The following is a 24,263-nucleotide window of genomic DNA, read 5'->3' on the forward strand; positions in this document are numbered from 1 at the left end:
TATATTCCCTGATCACTGATTGCATGTATGATTTGTATCTATTGTGAATTCATGAACAATCTTAATCTTACTGAATATGGTTATTGGGTTAGGTATGCCTACTAAAGGTATCCCCTTGTGGTTGACTGGAATGTGTGAACATATCCTGAAGTCAGTAGTAGTTAATTGCTTTGTAGCCTGCTGGTGTAAGAGCCAAATAGATTTTGTTTGCCAACCCTTTTTCATTTCCTTGAGAAGGAGTATATAAGAGGAAAAAATCACTTCTTTACAGAAATACAGATAAATATACATTTAGGTGAAAGTCATAAAAATGTGTTTAATGAAAAACAAACATTTTACAATCCATATACAAATATAAAATGCAACTGGATACATCATGGCACGGTGATGAGGAGACATCAGGTTTCTCATCCGCTCATCTTGTTCGGTCCAAGCAAGAAGGGCTGTTGCCTTGGGTGTGGAGTTGGTGGGGCATCACCATAAGGAAACTGCTGCAAGGCTGGGGACTTCATCAAACCAGGCAGCAACCTGTAAAACAGACATGCCCAGATTGAAGAAGCACACAAAAAACATTCTGTGGTTCCCACCTGGACCCTTTTCCTCTCTCAGCAACATCACAGTGGGATTTTCCCAAACCCTGGTCCAACTCATAACACAAAAGTATGCCTAGGCAGTGGCAGCACATTAAAAACAATATATACATCCACCTCAAGTCTTACCACTGGCACCAACATCCCCACTCATTTTTAAAAGCTGAGGCATTGCCGCAGCCAGACTTCTCAAACCAGGACACAACCTTGAAAAACAAGAAGATGCCCATCTGAAGGAGCACAATCTCATTCATATTAATCCCAACCTAACCCACCCTCAACTTGCACCACCACAAGCACCAATTTCCCCACACACCTGTGTGCGATGTAATCTTACTAGAAATAATGTGCATAATGGAGGTAGAAACTTTTACATTGATGCACCGGATCCCATGCGTATGATTAAGAGCGTATTCCTATTGTCTTTTTGGCAGAAATGATTTGATCAAGATAAAACTATAGCGACTCACATAGTTTAAGAGGTGATAACCGCCTTAAAATAATGTTTCCTAATGAAAGAAAATGCTAGGGGTTTATTGTTGTAAGAACCAGGTAGTGTCAGACAATTAGAATACCAGAAAAGAAAAATAAGCAAAAAAAGCCAATTTGTCAATATTTTAGTTTGTTTGTGGCGGACAATTAAACAATTAGACAGCGCACTTCATGCCTATTCTACCTTTTCCCAGTCCGTAGCAGGTCATAATTTTGGAAACTGATAATTAGGATGCACACACTTATGCACATCAAAACAAATATAACTGCCTGGCACTGCCAGTATCCCTAGCTACCTTTCCTGTCAAGCCGGAGTTGCAGCTCTCACAGAAAAGAAGTCCCCAAAAGTCCTTATTCTAGGTTACAAGTTTGCTTAATGCTTCAGAGTGAGCATCACTTTGAAGATAATGTTGCATGCACATCAAAAAACAAATCTAACCCCCCTACTCCAACTTCTACCAGTGACACCTGCATTCACATTCACCTTTTAAAACGGTGGCTCCTGATCCCCATCAGATCCATCCCAACTAACCAAAACCCAGCCTGTCAAAGCACAAGAGGGGAAAAGACAAACACAGAGCACCAAGCTACTCTGGAAGTCGGCGCAGCCCGAGCACCAGGTTTCATTGGAAGTCGGTAACATCCGAGGCACCAGGTACCTCTGGAAGTCGGCCCCCCTTAGAATAACGGGCAACCACAGAAACAGACTAAACCTAAACTGTACAAAATACTATAAAGCACCTAGGCACCCGCTTAACGCAAAGTCTCAGTAGAAACCCCAACAGTGAGACACGTAGCCATCTACTACTAAGAAACTACATACCACCCTGTATCCCAGCCTTCCCCCCAAACCCATATAAGAAAGCTAAGCTGACTTTACAAAATGACTGGAGGGCGACAGAAACAGACAAGCTCCACAGCTGAAGGAGCAACAGACTTCTTCAAAACAAGAACCACAGCCAATAAAGCCGGCAAACAAAATACAACCCCCATGGAACAAGAACCAGACGCCCCATGTACATGAACTCTATTCTCATACCAGTCAAATTTTCGCACTTTTCACAGGTACTGCTGACCTCCAATCACCTGTAACACCCAACATCTAGAAATAAGATGGACCCATGGACCCCCTCCAAACCCCCCAGCTTCAACTTAAAGGTATGTACTCACAACGTCAAAGGTTTAAACTCACCACAAAAATGTACATTAGCTTTCACAGATTACACCAAACACAGATGTTCTATTACTACAAGAAACGCATTTCAGCAAAACCGCATATCCCAAATACATCTCCAAGCGCTATCCACAAACGTATCTAGTGAATTCCCCCACTAAAACCAAAGGAGTAGCCATACTCAGCCAAAAACATCAAATTTCAATTACGTCAGAAACATATCGATCAAGAGGGTAGGTACATAATACTAACAGGTCTCCTACAAAACCAACGACATTAGCAACAGTATACGCCCCCAACACCTCCAAAAGAACATTCTTTCAAACATTCTTTACAAAACTTTCAGAGACCTCGGAGGGTAGAGTCATCATAGGAGGCGACTTCAACACAGCAATAAACAGACAACCACACCCAATCAAAGTTGTTAAGATCTCTCTAGACCTATCTGAGTATAATCGTGACTCCAAATACCTCACTAAACATCTAACATCCGCAGCCCTAGTAGACACCTGGAGGGAGAAACACCCACTAGACAGAGATTACTCCTTTTCTAGAGCACACGCCTCCAGAATAGACTTCATTTTTACCAAACCCACACTGCTAGAATACGTCCAAACAGCCAAAATTCATGACATAACCTGGTCTGACCACGCAATAGTAGAAATAACTATGGAAAAATGGGACACAATCAGAGGGCAAGGACAATGGAGGTTGAACAAATCACTACTATTAGATAATGACACACGCACAGAGGTAGCCAACTACTTCGAACAAACAAAAAAACCGACACTTCCCTGGCAACATGTTGGGATGCTCATAAAGTGGTAATCAGAGGAATCTTTCTCAAACACGCCTCTAGATTGAAAAAAATCAGAGGGAAAAATCCAAGAATTATCACATCGATTACACAAACTAGCTACAACCCATAAAAAAAAACCATCACAAAGTTCCAGGGAAATCCAAAATACAAGATCTGAGCTAATACAAATGTTATCAGATAAAGCAGCATTCACCATGCGAAAAACAAAAGCTCTATACTATGAATACGCAAATAAACCACACACGATGCTGGCCCATAAACTTAAAGCCCTTAACACTTCACAAATCATACACGACATACAAAATCCCTCGGGAACGATCACTAGAGACACAAAACAAATACTCCAGGCATTCCAAAACTTTTACACAGACCTATACAAAGATGATAAGGCCCCCGAAGCCCACCTAGCGCCCACCTCAGATTTCCTAACTAAATGGAATCCACCAACTTTAACACGAGAACAAAAGCAAATGCTTGTCTCCTCAGATACAGAGGAAATTGAACAGATAATAAAAGAAGCCAAGTCAGGCAAAGCCCCAGGGCCAGATGGTTATATAGCGAAATACTAAAAGACATTCGTAGACCATTTAATCACCCACCTAAAAGACTTATTCCAATCATTCCTAGAAGGATCACCCCCCACTCCACACATGCAAACAGCAAATATCATAATGAATAAAACCAGGTAAAGATCCCCATAATTGTGACAGCTATAGGCCCATTTCCCTGATAAACGCGGACCTCAAGCTGTTCGCAAAACTCATGGCCACCAGACTAAAAGTGCTCCCACTACTGATCCATTACAATCAGGTAGGCTTTGTACCCGGCCGACAAGCCGCAGACAACGTCCGCAAAGCAATCAACCTAATCTCTTTAACTCCCAAAACGAACTCCACTTCACTTCTCTTATCACTGGATGCACAAAAAGCATTTGACAGACTGAACTGGAAATACATGTTTGCTGTATTAGAAAAGGTGAGATTGCCCAAACCGTACATAACCGGACTAAAACAATTATACACAACATCCACAGCACAAGTAACCATTATGGGAACTCATTCAGAATTTCAAAGCATCACAGGGTATAAAATAAACCCATCTAAATCCCATGCACTCCCTCTACAAATGCCTTGCTCAGAATTAAAACTATTACAGCTAAACTTCGATTACAAATGGGAAAAAGACATGATAACATACTTAGGAATCAACCTAACCTCTTCTTACCAAACGCTTTACAACGCCAACTACCCCAAATTATTATATAAACTTAAAAAAAGACCTAACCATATGGCATACATACCACCTTTCATGGTTTGGCAGGATAGCAGCAGTAAAAATGACTCTACTCCCAAGAATATTATATCTATTCAGGACACTTCCAATACAATTCCCGGAACACATAGCAACCGCTTTACAAAAATCCATAACAAATTTTATATGGGGAGGTAAAAAGCCCAGAATTAAAGCGACAATTATGGCCAAACCCAAAACACTGGGCAGTCTGGGAGTCCCACACATTTACCGCTATTACTTAGCAAGCAGATTAGAGGCTATAATCAATACACACAGACCTACAAAAGAGCCATGGAAAACAAAAGAAAACCAATTCACATCACCTCTGAAATTAGCCCATCTATTCTGCATACCCAAATCACTAAGAATAATCCCAACGGACCTACTACCAACTTCCAGACATGCGTTAGACCTGTGGGACGCAACGGCACATAAATCCAAACTGAGCACAACTGACTCCAAACTCCAAACTATTTTCAATAACAAAGAATTCACACCAGGCTGTACACCCACAAACTTTAAAATATGGATAACAGCAAACCTGACTACCATAAAAGCCCTCGCACCAGAGCAAAAAATCATCTCATTCCAAGAATGCATAGATAACTATTTCAATACCTACAGATAAAGCACTTAATCAAATCAAAAATCAAACCACAAAAAAAATCAACCACTCACATACTTTGAAAACATTTGCCATAGACAATCCCAACCAGCAAACCTAATTTCCCTGCTATACTACCAACTAGCGACAGATACAACACCCTTACAACAAAAATACATGTCCAAGTGGGAAGACGACTTAGGGACCACAATATCAGAACAAACCTGGTCTCACACATATGGACCCACAGCTAGCAAAACCTCAATATGCGCAATCTCAAGCGAAAGAGCATATAAAATTATCTATAGATGGTATTACACTCCAACCCGCATCAGCAAATTCACAAATAACCCGGAACTAACAACCTGCTTTAGAGGCTGCGGAGAACAAGGATCATTTATACACACATGGTGGATGTGCAGAACAGCCCTAGAATTTTGGCAAACAGTAGCCACTCTACTCTGAGGTCCTTCACATTACAATAGAACCAACCCCACAACTATTCCTACTAGGAATAAAACCAATAAATATACAACCTAAACAAACATGTAAACTGACTACACATATCCTAACAGCAGCAAGATCACTCCTAGCAGCTAACTGGAAACAACCCAACATACCTGGCATACCAACACTGATAAAAATAAATTGGATCAAAGCCATGGAATCGATCAGGGACAGACTCCAGGACAGAAGCTACAAAGGGGAGTTGGAGTGGTATCCATGGGCCCAGTACTTGGAGAGTCAGCAGACAGAAAGCACCATATAGAAACCGACAGAACAGGTAATCCTCAACCCTTTCCCTCCTCTGACACCTCTCTTCCCCTACCCCACTAACCCCTACCTGCTACCTTTACTCCTTTTATCCTATCTTTCCAACCATACAATCAATCACAGCCCGATAGAAAAAAAAAAAAAGAAATAATCGTGAAAAAAGAAAAAAAATGCACAAAGTCATTTTGTTACCAATTTTGTAATGTTTATTGTATAAAAGAAATTCGATTGAAATGTATGACAAATTTGTTGATTGTTCTACTTTTACTCTTCTTCTATTTAATAGAAAAATCAATAAAAACTTTCAAATATAAAAAAAAAAAGAAAACTAAATAGGCCCACTCTCCTACACACCAATACTAAACTAAATACACTCTCCATCCACGCCCTTAAAACAAAACCTAACCTTTCAGTTAGGCGCAGGCGGGGAGCTTTGGCCGTAATCTGTTTCATAGGTTGTCCCTTGGTTTAGGCAAACACACCCAGGTTAATGGAGCATATCAAACCATTTCCTCCACCTTCAAACCAACCACAAGTAGCAGGATCCCTACACACCTACCAAAATTGAAACTTCTGTAGCCAGACATTTGCAATACCAGTTTGCATCCATGTATCCCAAATACACCCAGTCTATAAGCACACTTTTAGGCACATCCAAACCAATTTACCTCCCCACTTTCAACTCTTTGACAGACTACCTACAACCCCACTCAATGGCAAAAGTGCAACCTCATGTTCATTATTTGCCTACATTTGTTAAATATAGAAACATTACAGTCTATGTCCTAGTATGGCATATAAGATACACTTGTATGTGTTTTTGAATAAAGAAAAAAACAAAGTAGACCAGGCTAAAGCACCACCACCCCCACTCACCAGCCAAGGGTGAAGCTTAACCATCTCTGGACTTTTTCCCGTGTAATGTCTCAAGCTATAAAACAAATAGATACTTGGGCTGAAGAATCACAATGCCAAAATTAATTTGTTCTGCCACTCATACTTACCAAAAGAAACTGCATTCCAAGAAACTTGCAGAGGAAGACGTACTGAAGTGGCTACATGTTTCATGAGGGAAAACCTGTAAAAACAAATACATTCCTGGGCTGAAGAATCACAATGCCTAAAGAAATTTGTCTATCCACTCATACTTACCAAAAGATACAGGATCCCAAAGACTGAAGTAAGAATGTAGTAACACATTGGCTAGATGTTTCCCAAACCAAGACAACCTGGAAAAATGAATACATGCCTAGGCCGAACAAACAGTCTCTTATGCTAAATTAGGTATGCAAAATTAATTGCTCAAGCCACTCATACCTACCAAAAGAAACAGGATGCCAAGAAACCTACCAAGAATGAAGTGCCAGTGCCTAGATCTTTCCCAAACAAGGAGAACCTGTAAAAATAAACACATGCCTGGGCTGCAGAATCCCAAAGCAATAGAAAGTTCTACCATACGTACCAGAAGCATGATGTACCATTCACAAACTCAAGCAGTCCAAGGCTACCTGCCTATGCCGCTAGCCTTTTGTGCATCATGTTTAACCTGTAAAACAAAGATTTCTGGGCTGAAGAATGAAAACACCAATAGCAATTTCTTCATCTATGCACATACCTACCAAAGAGAAGCAGGATCCCAGGTGATGCTGAAGTACCACAAAGGCTAGACTGTTCCCAAAACAAATATATTCCTGGGCTGAAAAAGCACTTTTATAAATGCACACACATATTCCTCTACGGTCTACCCTTTCTTACACATAGGCCCAACCTGCAAAACAGATGCACAGTCAGAAGAATGACAACACCAAAATGCATTTGTCCTTCCACACCCAAGAAACCGGTGAAGGATGACATACCACATTGACTAAATATTTCCCAAACCAGGAAAACCTGTAAAAACAAATACATTCCAAGAGATACAGACTCCTTATGCACTCACCTACCTATAGCGTGCTCCAGCAGTCCAAGGTTGTCTGCCTCTGCTGCTATCCCTTCCTATAAAAGGGCTCAACCTGTAACACAAAGATGCCGGCGTGAAAAATGACAATGCAAAATTAATTTCTTCAAACACTCATACATACCAAAAGAAGATAATGCCAAGAGAACTGCCAAGTACCCAAGGGGATAGATGTTTCATATGAGGAAAACCTGTAAAAACAAATACATGCCTGGGCTAAAGGTACAGTCTACTCATCTCATGCGCCCTTACTCCTCTTCTCACCTACTGATCACAAGCCGCAGCAGACAAGATTACGCGGCCTCCGCTGCTCGCCTTTCCTACATCAGTGCCAACCTGAAAAGCAAAGATGACTGGGCTAAAGAATTACAATGACAAAATTAATTTGGTCTTCTACTTATACTTACCAAAGGAAACTGCATCCCAAAAAACCTGCCATGGAAAAAGTACCAAAGTGGCTAAATGCTTTGTTTTTTCATCCTGTAAAAACAAATACATGCCTGACCTGAAAAATCACAATGTCAATAGGACTTTGTACATTCACTCATACTTACCAGAAGAAACAAGATCCCAATTAAGGCTGACGCACCACTGTGACTAGACATTTTCCGAACCAGGAAAACATGAAAAAAAGCCTGGACTAAAGGATCACTTTTTTATGAATGCACACCTATTCATCTACTTACCTAGTTGTCTCAGACTCAAGCAGTACAAGGCTACCTACCTACTGTATGTTGCTTGCCTTTTGTACATCATGTTTCACCTGTAAAACAGATTTCTTGGAAGAAAAATGAAAACACCAATAGCAACGTCTTCATCCACACAAATACCTACCAAAGAGAAGCAGGATCCCAGGTGATGCTGAAGTACCACAAAAGCTATACTGTTCCCAAAACAAATACATTCCTGGGCTGAGAAAGCACTTTCTTTATGAATGCACACCTATTCCTCTACCGACTACCCTTGCTTACACATGGGCCCAACCTGCAAAATAGATACACAGGCTGAAGAATGACAACACCAAAATCCATTTGTCCGTTCACTCCCAAAAAAACGGCGAAGGATGAAGTATACATGACTGGCCTAAGAGATACAGTCTCCTCATGCACCCTTACTCCTCTATACTCACCTACTGATCACAAGCCAAGCAGACAAATTTAAGCGGCCTCTACTGCTTGCCTTTCCTACATCAGTGCCAACCTGAAAAAACAAAGATGACTGGACTAAAGAATTACAATGCCAAAATTAATTTGGTCCTCCACTCATACTTACCAAAAGAAACTGCATCCCAAAAAACCTGCCAAAGAAAAAGTACCTTTTTTGTGTAAAAATACATGGCTGACCTGAAGAATCACAATGTCAATATGACTTTGTACATTCACTCATAATTACCAGAAGAAACTAGACCCCAATTAAGTCTAAAGTACCACTGTAACTAGACGGTTTCCAAACCAGGATAACTTGCAAAACTAAAACATGCCCAGGTTTAAAAATCACTGTCTATGAATGCACACCTATTCTTGTACTTACCTAGTTGTCTCAGACTCAAGCAGTACAAGGCTACCTGCCTATGTTGCTTGCCCTTTTCTACATAATAATCAACCTGTAAAACAAAGATTTCTGGGCTGAAGGATGAAAAGACCAATAGGAATTTCTTAATCCACGCATTTACTCACCAAAGAAAAGCAGGAGCCCTGGTAAGACTGAAGTACCACAAAGGCTAGACTGTTACCAAAACCTGCCAAACAAATACCTGCATGGGCTGAAAAAAAAAACACTTAGTAGAGGAAAAGTTACCAGACTACACTCTTATACATGGACCGAACCTTTAAAAAAAAAAACCAGATAGGCTAAAGAATGAAAGACCAAACTGCCCAAATTTGTCCACCCACTCATACTTACCAAGATCCCAGAAAAAAACACCAAGAATGAAGTTCCACATTGATTAAACATTTCCCAAATCAGGAAAGCCTGTAAACACGTATTTCTCAAGCGACTCATCTACCTACCAAAAACAGAGAAACAAAGATGCCCTAGTCAAAAAAACAACAATTCCAAAGTGTATTTCTCTATACACGCATACTTACCAAAATAAGGCTCAAGTACCCCAGTTTCTAGGCTTTTTTTTCCCAAACCAGGAAAACCTGTAAAAACAAAAACATACCCATGCTAAAGAATCAATTTCCTTATGAATACACACCTTTTCTTTTACTCATCTACTGGTCAGAAACTCCATCAAGTCCAAGGTTACCGGTCTACACTGCTCGCCTTTTTTACAACATGACCAACCTATAAAACAAAGGCCCAATTTATAGAATAACAGTGCAAAATTAACTTGTCCATCCATTTGTACATACCAGAAGAAACCGGGTCCCAATTAATGCAAAAGTACCACTGTGACTAGACTTTTTTCAAACCAGGAAAACCTGTAAAAACAAAAACATGCCCGGGCTTAAAAATCACTGTCCTGACCTATTCTACTTACCTAGTGGTCTCAGACTCAAGCAGTCCAAGATCATGATCAACCTGTAAAACAAAGATTCCTGGGCAGAAGCATGAAAACACTAATAGGAATTTCTTTATCCATGCATATACTCACCAAAGAGAAGCAGGATGCCAGGTGATGCTGAAGTACCACAAAAGCTCTGTTCCCAAAACAAATACATTCCTGGGCTGAGAAAGCACTTTCTTTATGAATGCACACCTATTCCTCTACCGACTACCCTTGCTTACACATGGGCCCAACCTGCAAAATAGATACACAGGCTGAAGAATGACAACACCAAAATCCATTTGTCCGTCCACTCCCAAAAAAACGGCGAAGGATGAAGTATACATGACTGGCCTAAGAGATACAGTCTCCTCATGCACCCTTACTCCTCTATACTCACCTACTGATCACAAGCCGCAGCAGACAAATTTATGCGGCCTCCACTGCTTGCCTTTCCTACATCAGTGCCAACCTGAAAAAACAGATGACTGGACTAAAGAGAATTACAATGCCAAAATGAATTTGGTCTACCACTCATACTTACCACAGACTACACCCTTATACATTTGCATTTACTCACCAAAGAAAAGCAGGAGCCCAGGTAAGACTGAAGTACCACAAAGGCTAGACTGTTACCAAAACCTACCAAAAAAATACCTGCATGGGCTGAAAAAAACAAAAACACTTAGTAGAGGAATAGTTACCAGACTACACTCTTATACATGGACCTAAACTGTAAAAAAAAATCAGATACGCTGAAGAATGAAAGACCAAACTGCCCAAATTTGTCCACCCACTCATACTTACCAAGATCCCAGAAAAAAACACCAAGAATGAAGTACCACATTGATTAAACATTTCCCAAATCAGGAAAGCCTGTAAAAACAAATGCATGCCTGGGCTAATGGATCACTTTGTTTTATTAATGCACACCTATTCTTCTACTTATCTACTGGTCACAAACTCATGCAGTCCAAGGCTACCTGCCCACGCTGTAAGCCTTTCCTACATCACGATCGACGTGTAAAACAAAGAATTCTGGGCTGAATAATGAAAACACGTATTTCTCAAGCGACTCATCTACCTACCAAAAACAGAGAAGCAAAGATGCCCTAGCATACAACAATTCCAAAATGTATTTCTCTATACACTCATACTTACCAAAATAAGGCTCAAGTACCCCAGTTTCTAGGCTTTTTTCCCAAACCAGGAAAACCTGTAAAAACAAAAACATACCCATGCTAAAGAATCAATTTCCTTATGAATACACACCTTTTCTTTTACTCATCTACTGGTCAGAAACTCCATCAGTCCAAGGTTACCAGTCTACACTGCTCGCCTTTTTTACAGCGTGACCAACCTATAAAACAAAGAGGCCCAATTTATAGAATGACAATGCAAAATTAACTTGTCCATCCATTCGTACATACCAGAAGAAACAGGGTCCCAATTAATGCAAAAGTACCACTGTGACTAGACTTTTTTCAAACCAGGAAAACCTGTAAAAACAAAAACATACCCAGGCTTAAAAATCACTGTCCTGATGGAGGCACACCTATTCTACTTACCTAGTGGTCTCAGACTCAAGCAGTCCAAGATCATGATCAACATGTAAAACAAAGATTCCTGGGCAGAAGCATAAAAACACACCAAAGAGAATCAGGATGCCAGGTAAAGCTGAAGTACCACAAAGGCAAGACTGTTCCCAAAACCTGCCAAACAAATTTACTTTGTTTATGAATGTACACCTATTCCTCTACTAACATACCAATCTCAAGCTCCAGCAGACAGCATTAGCCGGAAAACCTGTGAAAACAAACACATGCTCAGGGTTAAGAGCTCTTATGAATGCACACCTATTCTTGTATTCACCTACTGGCCGCAAGCTTAAGCAGTCCAAGTTTACCTATATACACTGCTTGCCCTACCTGCATCATGCCCAACCAATAAAACAAAGATGCCTGGGGCTGAAGAACAAGCCAAAATGCATTTGTCCATCCACTTATACTCACCAGAAGAAACAGGATCCCAAATAAGTCTAAAGTACAATACAGCCTAGATGGTTTCCAAACTAGGAAAACCTGTAAAGAGGAACACATACCTGAGCTGAAGGTTCACAATGCGAACATGTATTTCTCTATCCGCTCATACGTACCAAATAAAAGCACAAACCAAAAAATATGCCAAGGAGGAAGTACCAAAGTGGCTAAGGTTTTAACAAGAGGAAAACATGCAAAAAGAGTAATGTAAAGAATCTTTCCTAATGCATGTAAACCTGTAAAACAAAGAAGCACAGGATAAAAAAATACAACAATGCAAAATTATTTTTTCCATCCACCCACACTAGATAGATTAGATAGACTAATATATCACTTACCAGTTTTAGGAGTTCATCTGTTGCATCCTCTTCCACAGGAGTTGTAGCAGCACACCACTATGTTCACAGCCTTTGACAAAATTACAAAGCATCACAGTCCCCTCCCTTATAAACCCAAAATGGAGGGAAAACCCACAGTGATGACATAATGATTGTCCCATACTGATGACATCATATCCTTCTCATCTATGTCAACATCCTCCATTGAATGTAAATAGAAACAAACTGATTAAATGACTGCTTAGAAGTCAAGTAAATGAATACAAATGAAATGGTTGAAAAAAGTATAAAAACATAACAGAATAATCACAACACAGGTTTGAATAGAACCTTGCAAACACTCTTTATAGTGAATAGGTTATAAAATAAACGGTCTATATTCAGCTAAGATCTTTGTATTTAGTAGCATATGGTGCAGTTTACACATTTTGTTGTTTATCCACAATGCAGCTTGGTATAACTTCCTTAGTGCGAATGTGTGTGGAGTCAATAATGACATTAGCATCACGTTAGCTTTTTGCTAATGACTAGTAATGACTATTGATGCAACCTACTATTGGAACCAGGGACACTGCTGCCGTGAGGCGAGTTGAAATACTTGCCACAGGTGGCAGCAGCCCCCATGTTACCAGGGGAGGTTGTTCTAGTGCAGAGAGCACTATACCACTCTCTGCACTAGTGATGCAGCTTGCCCTGCTCTGATGCCCAGAGAGATAAGCGCAGGGTGCAATGGGCAGCCAGGGGACCAGAAACTCCCCTGATTAAAACACAGGAACTACCACCATGGCCATGCATCAGATCAAGCTAAGTGGGCACACTTGCGCTACCGTATTGATGCTACTCTCTAACATCAAGGCACACTCAGGTTGGAATCTGTGCTGGCTCTATGGTGGTCAACTAGAAGGCTGGTTTCATTTAGACAAAATGGTTGCAGCAGGATCTTGGCAGGCTGGGTCACTAAGTGGCAGATGAGATTCAACGTAGATAAAATCCATGATGGAGAAGGACTTTGGGATAGATGATACTTGGCTGTAGCAAGCAGTGCAAGTCAGTAGCAGCAAGGGCAAACAAGGTTTTGAGCTGTATTAAAAGGGGTATAGATTTGTGGGAGCACAGGGTCATTCTTCCCCTTAACAAAGCACTTTCAAAGCCCCACATAGAATATGTAGGGCAGGTTTGTTAACCAATGCTCAATATATATTGGGCACAATACAATAAACTATCTGAGGCTTTATATACTAGATGGTATCAACCAAAAATAGCTCTGAGACCAGTCCCTGGAACACCTTTGTACTGATTGCCATCTTGGAGTCGGAAAGGAGTTTTTTCTTCTCACCGAGGCAAATTAGACATGGGGTTTTTCTCTGGATCAGCTAGCAGCCAGGCAGGTTATAAACATAAACATAATGTTACTGTGACTTGGGTTTTTAGGTACAGAAAAGACACATTCACCATGTTTCTAGACACACGCTAATGGGTTTGTGAATAAGGGTTACATACCTGTATTTTTATATGTAAAAGTTCAATTCACTTAAGACTGCCTGGCAGAATATCTTCCAAAAAATTATTTATCTGCATATCTTTATGTATTCACAGGAGTCACTGTGCTATAAACTATTGTAGAATTTCCTAAAAGAGCTACAATGGTATAGGCTAACTGCACATGAAAGACTTACTTTACTCCAAACAGATTTAGTTCTGCCATTTTATTGGTAGTGGTTTTAACCTAACCTCATTTGTCCAGGCTTAATAGAGGTAACATGGATCCCCAAACCTTGATGTCACTGACTCAGTGAGAAGCAAGATATAGAAGCAGGCCAGTCAGTTGCCTGCCACAATCTGATTAATTAATCAGTAGCAAACAATAAACGAGAGTAGCATAGGTGGAGGGTGAATTTTTTTCTTTGGGGAGGCTAAAGATGGGCCATACATAGACTGACTTGAAGGTAATGTGAGACTAAGTGAATTCGCTGCTGGCGTAAAAGTGAACCTCCCAAATATCTTTTGTGGTTCCCAATGACTTTGAGGGATACAGTGCAAAAGTGCAGGCAGGAGTGCTTTTTTCACCTTAAAATGTTTAGGTTGTAAAAGTATTCATACATGCAGTTCTGTGAGGGATTCTCCATCCATTGCTGTTCGGGATCAGTTAGCTTAAATGCGTTTTAGTTAGTTTTATAGCAAAAGAAAACTGTGGGTGCCGTCATCCCAGGCACATTATACGCAGACAAAAGCAGTCTGTATTTACAAAACCAGCACATTATATGCAGTAAGACGCAGTGGGTACTGATGCCAGATACTCAGGCATGCCCTCGGCACTAAAACACTGGCACTGAAACACAACATTGGTTTGTTTCCCAGCCATGCAGTCTCATGTGGACTGTAACTGACTAGTAATGAACAAAACAATGACAAAAGCAAGGAAAAAAGTAAGTGCAAAGAACAACAAAAATACTATAAAAGCACAATTAGCTTTTTCAGGGGGACAGAGTTAATATCCCTATTGCCCTTGCTCCAGTCCTCAATTATACATGCCAGGGGACAAAAAACTATTTAATTTCAGCTAGTGATTCTGCCTTTAGAATGTATACAGCAGTGATCCCCCATCAGTGGCTCGTGAGCAACATGTTGCTCACCACCCCCTTGGATGTTGCTCCTAATGGCCTTAAAGCAGGTGCTTATTTTTGAATTCTTGGCTTGGAGGCATGGGTACTACCAAACAGAGCCTCCTGTAGTCTGCCAATCCACATAGGGGCTACAAAATAACCAATTACAGCCTTTTTTGGTCACCCCCAGCAACTTTTCATGCTTGTGTTGCTCCCCAACTTTTTATATTTACAGGTTGCTCAAGGGGTAAAAAAGGTTGGCAACCTCTGGCATACAGTATAGGACCTGTGGGAGTGGGATGAAATCTGCAGCAAAAGTTCATAGTTGGTGAGGTTCTTAGGTAAAGTTCTTAGGCCTTCTTATCGGTCTTCATTTCTGCAGTGCCTTCAGTTTGTAATATCTCCCCAAACCTGCCCACACCTGTGCCTTGATTGATCAATTTTACTGTCTGCCAAGAGAGCTATGCTCTGATTGAAGATGCCACAAAAAGAAAGATCCAATCAGAGCAGAGGTGATTACAACAGAACCGGAGCGAGTTTTTTTTTTTTTTTTTTAAGATGCCAGGCAGGTTTGGGGAGATTTAGCCCATCCTAGACTTATTGAAAACAGACTTTTTTGGTCAATTAAATAGCCACATTTACTGGCCACTTCTTGAAAATAGCTAATTGCTTGCTCTTGGTTCTTAGACCTGAACTTTTACTTTCCTCGCCCAGATTTTGTTGTCTGAGATACAGTGAGATAGGTAGAATTTCCCTGGGCAATGAGGCAACACAGGAATCAAACCTTGTGACTTAACTCCAATTATTTCAGAAAAGGTACCATGGATATCCATGTAACCCCACTGTAACTTTCAGGAATGTCATGGATTCCTTGAGAAAGAGGATATAGAAGGAAAAATGACTTGTAAGGATTTTACTTTATAGAAATAGTTAGCTGAAATGTTTGTAAAATGCAATTGAAATGAAAAAATAAAAATACATTTACTTGAAAGTCAAATAAAAATGTGTTTAATGAAAAACAAACATTTTACAATCCATATCCAAATATAAAATGCAACTGGATACATCATGGCACGGTGATAAAGAGGAGACATCAGGTTTCTCATCCGCTCATCTTGTTCGGTCCAAGCAAGAAGGGCTGTTGCCTTGGGTGTGGAGTTGGTGGGGCATCATCATAAGGAAACTGCTGCAAGGCTGGGGACTTCATCAAACCAGGCAGCAACCTGTAAAACAGACATGCCCAGATTGAAGAAGCACACAAAAAACATTCTGTGGTTCCCACCTGGACCCTTTTCCTCTCTCAGCAACATTACAGTGGGATTTTCCCAAACCCTGGTCCAACTCATAACACAAATGTATTCCTAGGCAGTGGCAGCACACTAAAAGCAATATATACAGTACATCCACCTCAAGCCTTACCACTGGCACCAACATCCCCACTCATTTTTTAAAAGCTGAAGCATTGCCGCAGCCGGACTTCTCAAACCAGGACACAACCTTGAAAAACAAGAAGATGCCCATCTGAAGCAGCACAATCTCATTCATATTAATCCCAACCTAACCCACCCTCAACTTGCACCACCACAAGCACCAATTTCCCCACACACCTGTGTGCGATGTAATCTTACTAGAAATAATGTGCACAATGGAGGTAGAAACTTTTACATTGATGCACCGGATCCCATGCGTATGATTAAGAGCGTATTCCTATTGTCTTTTTGGCAGAAATGATTTGATCAATATAAAACTATAGTGACTCATTATTTTACGGCGGTTATCACCTCTTAAACGATGTTTCCTAATGAAAGAAAATGCTAGGGGTTTATTGTTGTAAGAACCAGGTAGAGTCAGAGTATTAGAATACCAGAAAAGAAAAACAAGCAAAAAAAGCCAATTTGTCAATATTTTAGTTTGTTTTAGTGGCAGACAATTAAACAATTAGACAGCGCACTTTGTTTTGATGTGCATCCTAATTATCAGTTTCCAAAATTATAACCTGCTACGGACTGGGAAAAGGTGGAATAGGCACAAATATAATTGCCTGGCACTGCCAGTATCCCTAGCTACCTTTCCTGTCAAGCCAGAGTTGCAGCTCTCACAGAAAAGAAGTCCCCAAAAGTCCTTATTCTAGGTTACAAGTTTGTTTAATGCTTCAGAGTGAGCATCACTTTGAAGATAATGTTGCATGCACATCAAAATACAATAGCTGGACAGAGCCCAACTGTTAAAATTAAATAAGCCCACTCTCCTACTCACCAATACTAAACTAAATACAATCTCCATCCACGCCCTTACCACCAGGGCCGGATTTCAAAACCGGCCGCCCCGAGGCCGCCCCCGGTCGCATGCCCCCCCCTCCACCGAGTGCGCATGAGCAAAGGGGCGTGTCTTTAGGGGCACGCGCATGTGCGAACAGCGGGGGCGAGCGGTAGGGGTTGGGGATCCAAGCGTCCATGCGCCGTAGGCCAAACTAGCATACGGAGCAGTGGGGAGAAGTCCCCATTGCTCCGTATGGGAACACAAATTTTTAAATTTTGGTGCGGTGGGGCGGCATGCCGCCCCCAGGTTTCTGCCGCCCTAGGCCCGGGCCTTTGTGGCCTCTCCACAAATCCGGGCCTGCTTACCACAAAACCTAACCTTTCAGTTAAGCGCAGGCGGGAGCTATGGCCGTAATCCGTTTCATAGGTTGTCCCTTGGTTTATGCAAACACACCCAGGTTGATGGAGCACATCAAACCATTTCCTCCACCTTCAAACCAACCACAAGTAGCAGGATCCCTACACACCTACCAAATTTGAAACTTCTGTAGCCAGACATTTGCTATACCAGTTTGCATCCATGTATCCCAAATACACCCAGTCTATAAGCACACTTTTAGGCACATCTAAACCAATTTACCTCCCCACTTTCAACTCTTTGACAGACTACCTACAACCCCACTCAATGGCAAAAGTGCAACCTCATGTTCATTATTTGCCTACATTTGTTAAATATAGAAACATTACAGTCTATGTCCTAGTATGGCATATAAGATACACTTGTATGTGTTTTTGAATAAAGAAACAAAACAAAGTAGACCAGGCTAAAGCACCACCACCCCCACTCACCAGCCAAGGGTGAAGCTTAACCATCTCTGGACTTTTTCCCGTGTAATGTCTCAAGCTATAAAACAAATAGATACTTGGGCTGAAGAATCACAATGCCAAAATTAATTTGTTTTTCCACTCATACTTACCAAAAGAAACTGCATTCCAAGTAACTTGCACAGGATGACTTACCAATGTGGCTACATGTTTCATGAGGGAAAACCTGTAAAAACAAATACATTCCTGGGCTGAAGAATCACAATGCCTAAAGAAATTTGTCTATCCACTCATACTTACCAAGTTTCCCAAACAAAGACAACCTGGAAAAATGAATACATGCCTAGGCCAAACAAACAGTCTCTTATGCTAAATTAGGTATGCAAAATTAATTGCTCAAGCCACTCATACCTACCAAAAGAAACAGGATGCCAAGATACCTACCAAGAATGAAGTGCCAGTGGCTAGATCTTTCCCAAACAAGGAGAACCTGTAAAAATGAACACATGCCTGGGCCGAAGAATCCCAAACCAATAGAAACTTCTATCATACGTACCAGAAGCATGATGTACCATTCACAAACTCAAGCAGTCCAAGGCTACCTGCCTATGCTGCTAGCCTTTTGTGCATCATGTTTAACCTGTAAAACAAAGATTTCTGTGCTGAAGAATGAAAACACCAATAGCAATTTCTTCATCCTTGCACATACCTACCAAAGAGAAGCAGGATCCCAGGTGATGCTGAAGTACCACAAAGGCTAGACTGTTCCCAAAACAAATATATTCCTGGGCTAAAAAAACACTTTTATAAATGCACACACATATTCCTCTACTGTCTACCCTTTCTCACACATGGGCCCAACCTGCAAAACAGATGCACAGTCAGAAGAATGACAACACCAAAATGCATTTGTCCGTCCAAACCCAAGAAACTGGCGAAGGATGACGTACCACATTGACTAAATATTTCCCAAACCAGGAAAACCTGTAAAAACAAATACATTCCTAGAGATACAGACTCCTTATGCACTCACCTACCTATAGCGTGCACCAGCAGTCCAAGGTTGTCTGCCTCTGCTGCTATCCCTTCCTATAAAAGGGCTCAACCTATAACACAAAGATGCCCGGCATGAAAAATGACAATGCAAAATTAATTTCTTCAAACACTCATACATACCAAAAGAAGAGAATCCCAAGAGAACTGCCAAGTACCCAAGTACCCAATCTCTAAATGTTTCATATGAGGAAAACCTGTAAAAACAGATACATGCCTGGGCTAAAGATACAGTCTACTCATCTCATGCTCCTCTACTCACCTACTGATCACAAGCCGCAGCAGACAAGATTACGCGGCCTCCACTGCTTGCCTTTCCTACATCAGTGCCAAGATTACGCGGCCTCCACTGCTTGCCTTTCCTACATCAGTGCCAACCTGAAAAACAAAGATGACTGGACTGGAATTACAATGACAAAATTAATTTGGTCTTCCACTCATACTTACCAAAGAAAACTGCATCCCAAAAAACCTGCCACGGAAAAAGTACCAAAGTGGCTAAAGGCTTCATATGAGGAAATCCTGTAAAAACAAATACATACTTGACCTGAAAAATCACAATGTCAATAGGACTTTGTACATTCACTCATACTTACCAGAAGAAACAAGATCCCAATTAAGGCTGACGCACCACTGTGACTAGACATTTTCCAAACCAGGAAAACCTGAAAAAAAGCCTGGACTAAAGGATCACTTTTTTTTATGAATGCGCACCTATTCATCTACTTACTTAGTTGTCTCAGACTCAAGCAGTACAAGGCTACCCTGCCTACTGTATGTTGCTTGCCTTTTGTACATCATGTTTCACCTGTAAAACAGACTTCTGGGAAGAAAAATGAAGTTATCACATTGAATAAGTATTTCCCAAACCAGGAAAACCTGTAAAATCAAATACATTACTGGCCTAAGAGATACAGTCTCCTCATGCACCCTTACTCCTCTATACTCACCTACTGATCACAAGCCGCAGCAGACAAATTTACGCGGCCTCCACTGCTTGACTTTCCTACATCAGTGCCAACCTGAAAAAACAAAGATGACTGGACTAAAGAATTACAATGACAAAATTAATTTGGTCTTCCACTCATACTTACCAAAAGAAACTGCACCCAAAAAACCTGCCAAGGAAAGAGTACCTTTTTTGTGTAAAACAAATACAAGCCTGACCTGAAGAATCACAATGTCAATAGGACTTTGTACATTCACTCATAATTACCAGAAGAAACAAGACCCCAATTAAGGCTGAAGTACCACTGTAACTAGACGGTTTCCAAACCAGGAAAAAATTGCACAATTAAAACACGCCCAGGTTTAAAAATCACTGTCCTTATGAATGCACACCTATTCTTTTACTTACCTAGTCGTCTCAGACTCAAGTAGTAGAAGGCTACCTGCCTATGTTGCTTGCATTTTTCTACATAATAATCAACCTGTAAAACAAAGATTTCTGGGCTGAAGACTGAAAAGACCAATAGGAATTTCTTCATCCACGCATTTACTCACCAAAGAAAAGCAAGAGCCCAGGTAAGACTGAAGTACCACAAAGGCTAGACTGTTACCAAAACCTGCCAAACAAATACCTGCATGGGCTGAAAAAAACAAAAAACAAAAACACTTAGTAGAGGAATAGTTACCAGACTACACTCTTATACATGGACCTAACCTGTAAAAAAAAATCAGATAGGCTGAAGAATGAAAGACCAAACTGCCCAAATTTGTCCACCCACTCATACTTACCAAGATCCCAGAAAAAAACACCAAGAATGAAGTACCACATCGATTAAACATTTCCCAAATCAGGAAAGCCTGTAAAACCAAATGCATGCCTGGGCTAATGGATCACTTTTTTTTTTTTTATTAATGCACCCCTATTCTACTTATCTACTGGTCACAAACTCTTGCAGTCCAAGGCTACCTGCCCACGCTGTAAGCCTTTCCTACATCACGATCGACATGTAAAACAAAGAATTCTGGGCTGAATAATGAAAACACGTATTTCTCAAGCGACTCATCTACCTACCAAAAACACAGAAACAAAGATGCCCTAGTCAAAAAAACAACAATTCCAAATTGTATTTCTCTATACACTCATACTTACCAAAATAAGGCTTTTTTCCCCAAACCAGGAAAACCTGTAAAAACAAAAATATACCCATGCTAAAGAATCAATTTCCTTATGAATACACACCTTTTCTTTTACTCATCTACTGGTCAGAAACTCCATCAAGTCCAAGGTTACCGGTCTACACTGCTCGCCTTTTTTACAGCATGACCAACCTATAAAACAAAGAGGCCCAATTTATAGAATGACAGTGCAAAATTAACTTGTCCATCCATTTGTACATACCAGAAGAAACAGGGTCCTAATTAATGCAAAAGTACCACTGTGACTAGACTTTTTTCAAACCAGGAAAACCTGTAAAAACAAAAACATGCCCGGGCTTAAAAATCACTGTCCTGACCTGTTCTACTTACCTAGTGGTCTCAGACTCAAGCAGTCCAAGATCATGATCAACCTGTAAAACAAAGATTCCTGGGCAGAAGCATGAAAACACTAATAGGAATTTCTTTATCCATGCATATACTCACCAAAGAGAAACAGGATGCCAGGTAAAGCTGAAGTACCACAAAGGCTATACTGTTCCCAAAACCTGCCAAACAAATACACGCATGGGCTGAAAAAACACAGTAGAGGAATAGGTGTACATTCATAAACAAACATACCAATCTCAAGCTCCAGCAGACGGCATTAGCAGGAAAACCTGTAAAAACAAACACATGCTCAGGGTTAAGAGCCAGTGCTCTTATGAATGCACACCTATTCTTGTATTCACCTACTGGCCGCAAGCTTAAGCAGTCCAAGGTTACCTATATACACTGCTTGCCCTACCAGCATCACGCCCAACCTATAAAACAAAGATGCCGGGGGCTGAAGAACAAGCCAAAATGCATTTGTCCATCCACTTATACTCACCACAAGAAACAGGATCCCAAATAAGTCTAAAGTACAATACAGCCTAGATGATTTCCAAACTAGGAAAACCTGTAAAAAAAGAACACATGCCTGAGCTGAAGGTTCACAATGCCAACATGTATTTCTCTATCCTTGGCATGTTTTTTGGTTTGTGCTTTTATTTGGTACGTATGAGCGGATAAAGTACCAAAGTGGCTAAGGTTTTAACAAGAGGAAAACATGCAAAAACAAGTTAAGTAAAGAATCTTTCCTAATGCATGTAAACCTGTAAAACAAAGAAGCACAGGATAAAAAAAATACAACAATGCAAAATTATTTTTTCCATCCACCCACACCAGATAGATTAGATAGATTAATATTACACTTACCAGTTTTATGAGTTCATCTGTTGCATCCTCTTCCACAGGAGTTGTAGCAGCACACCACTATGTTCACAGCCTTTGACAAAATTACAAAGCGTCACAGTCCCCTCCCTTATAAACCCAAAATGGAGGGAAAACCCACAGTGATGACATAATGATTGTCCCATACTGATGACATCATATCCTTCTCATCTATGTCAACATCCTCCATTGAATGTAAATAGAAACAAACTGATTAAATGACTGCTTAGAAGTCAAGTAAATGAATACAAATGAAAAGGTTGAAAAAAGTATAAAAACATAACAGAATAATCACAGCACAGGTTTGAATAGAACCTTGCAAACACTCTATATAGTGAATAGGTTATAAAATAAATGGTTTATATTCAGCTAATATCCCCTGTACATATAAAATACGCTAAGATCTTTGTATTTAGTAGCATATGGTGCAGTTTACACATTTTGGCTGAAAAAGCTCCAAGTTGTTTATCCACAATGCAGCTTTTTTTTGCTTACGAGCATTCCGGCATACTGTGCAATGCATGCGTGTTTCAGGGAGTAGAAGATGGTATAACTTCCTTAGTGCGAATGTGTGTGGAGTCAATAATGACATGAGCATCACGTTAGCTTTTTGCTAATGACTAGTAATGACTATTGATGCAATCTGCTATTGGAACCAGGGGCACTGCTGCCGTGAGGTGAGTTGAAATACTTGCCACAGGTGGCAGCAGCCCCCATGTTACCAGGGGTGGTTGTTCTAGTGCAGAGAGCACTATAGCACTCTCTGCACTAGTGATGCAGCTTGCCCTGCTCTGATGCCCAGAGAGATAAGCGCAGGGTACAATGGGCAGCCAGGGGGCCAGGAACACCCCTGATTAAAACACAGGAACTACCACCATGGCCATGCATCAGATCAGGCTAAGCGGGCACACTTGCACTACCGTATTGATGCTACTCTCTTTGTGAATAACATCAAGGCACACTCAGGTTGGAATCTGTGCTGGCTCTATGGTGGTTGCAAAGTGGTTTGCCTTCTAAAGGCAAATTTGACATGATCCAGAGGAAAGCAAAAAAATCATCTAAAGTCAACTAGAAGGCTGGTTTCATTTAGACAAAATGGCTTCAGCAGGATCTTGGCAGGCTGGGTCACTAAGTGGCAGATGAGATTCAACGTAGATAAATGTGAGGTTATGCACCTAGGATGTAAAAATATGCAAGCCTCTTATGCCAGTAATGGTACTGCTTTTGGCAAATCCATGATGGAGAAGGACCTTGGGATAGATGATACTTGGCTGTAGCAAGCAGTGCAAGTCAGTAGCAGCAAGGGCAAACAAGGTTTTGAGCTGTATTAAAAGGGGTATAGATTTGTGGGAGCACAGGGTCATTCTTCCCCTTAACAAAGCACTGGCAAAGCCCCACATAGAATAGGTTTGTTAACCAATGCTCAATATATATAGGGCACAATACAATAAACTATCTGAGGCTTTATATACTAGATGGTATCTACCAAAAATAGCTCTGAGACCAGTCCCTGGAACACCTTTGTACTGATTGCCATCTTGGAGTCGGAAAGGAGTTTTTTCTTCTCACTGAGGCAAATTAGACATGGGGTTTTT

At 40.7% G+C, this 24,263-nt stretch overlaps 1 long non-coding RNA gene across 5 annotated transcripts; it reads right to left on the bottom strand.

Moving 5' to 3' along the window:
* Nucleotides 1-296: 296 nt before the first annotated feature.
* Nucleotides 297-23,442, bottom strand: LOC108648333. 5 transcript variants are annotated; one of them, XR_004223172.1, is made up of 4 exons: nucleotides 21,787-23,442; nucleotides 20,877-21,588; nucleotides 6,624-10,837; nucleotides 297-528 (listed from the first exon to the last, which is right to left on the bottom strand). It is a non-coding gene; the product is annotated as an uncharacterized LOC108648333 (long non-coding RNA). The 5 variants fall into 5 exon arrangements; XR_004223171.1 differs by having other exon boundaries at nucleotides 6,624-7,515; nucleotides 7,691-10,837; nucleotides 20,877-23,442; XR_004223170.1 differs by having other exon boundaries at nucleotides 6,624-7,293; nucleotides 7,367-10,837; nucleotides 20,877-23,442.
* Nucleotides 23,443-24,263: the final 821 nt, after the last annotated feature.

This window comes from Xenopus tropicalis, chromosome 1 (assembly GCF_000004195.4).
Source record: "Xenopus tropicalis strain Nigerian chromosome 1, UCB_Xtro_10.0, whole genome shotgun sequence".
In the NCBI taxonomy this organism is placed as follows: Eukaryota; Metazoa; Chordata; class Amphibia; order Anura; family Pipidae; genus Xenopus; species Xenopus tropicalis.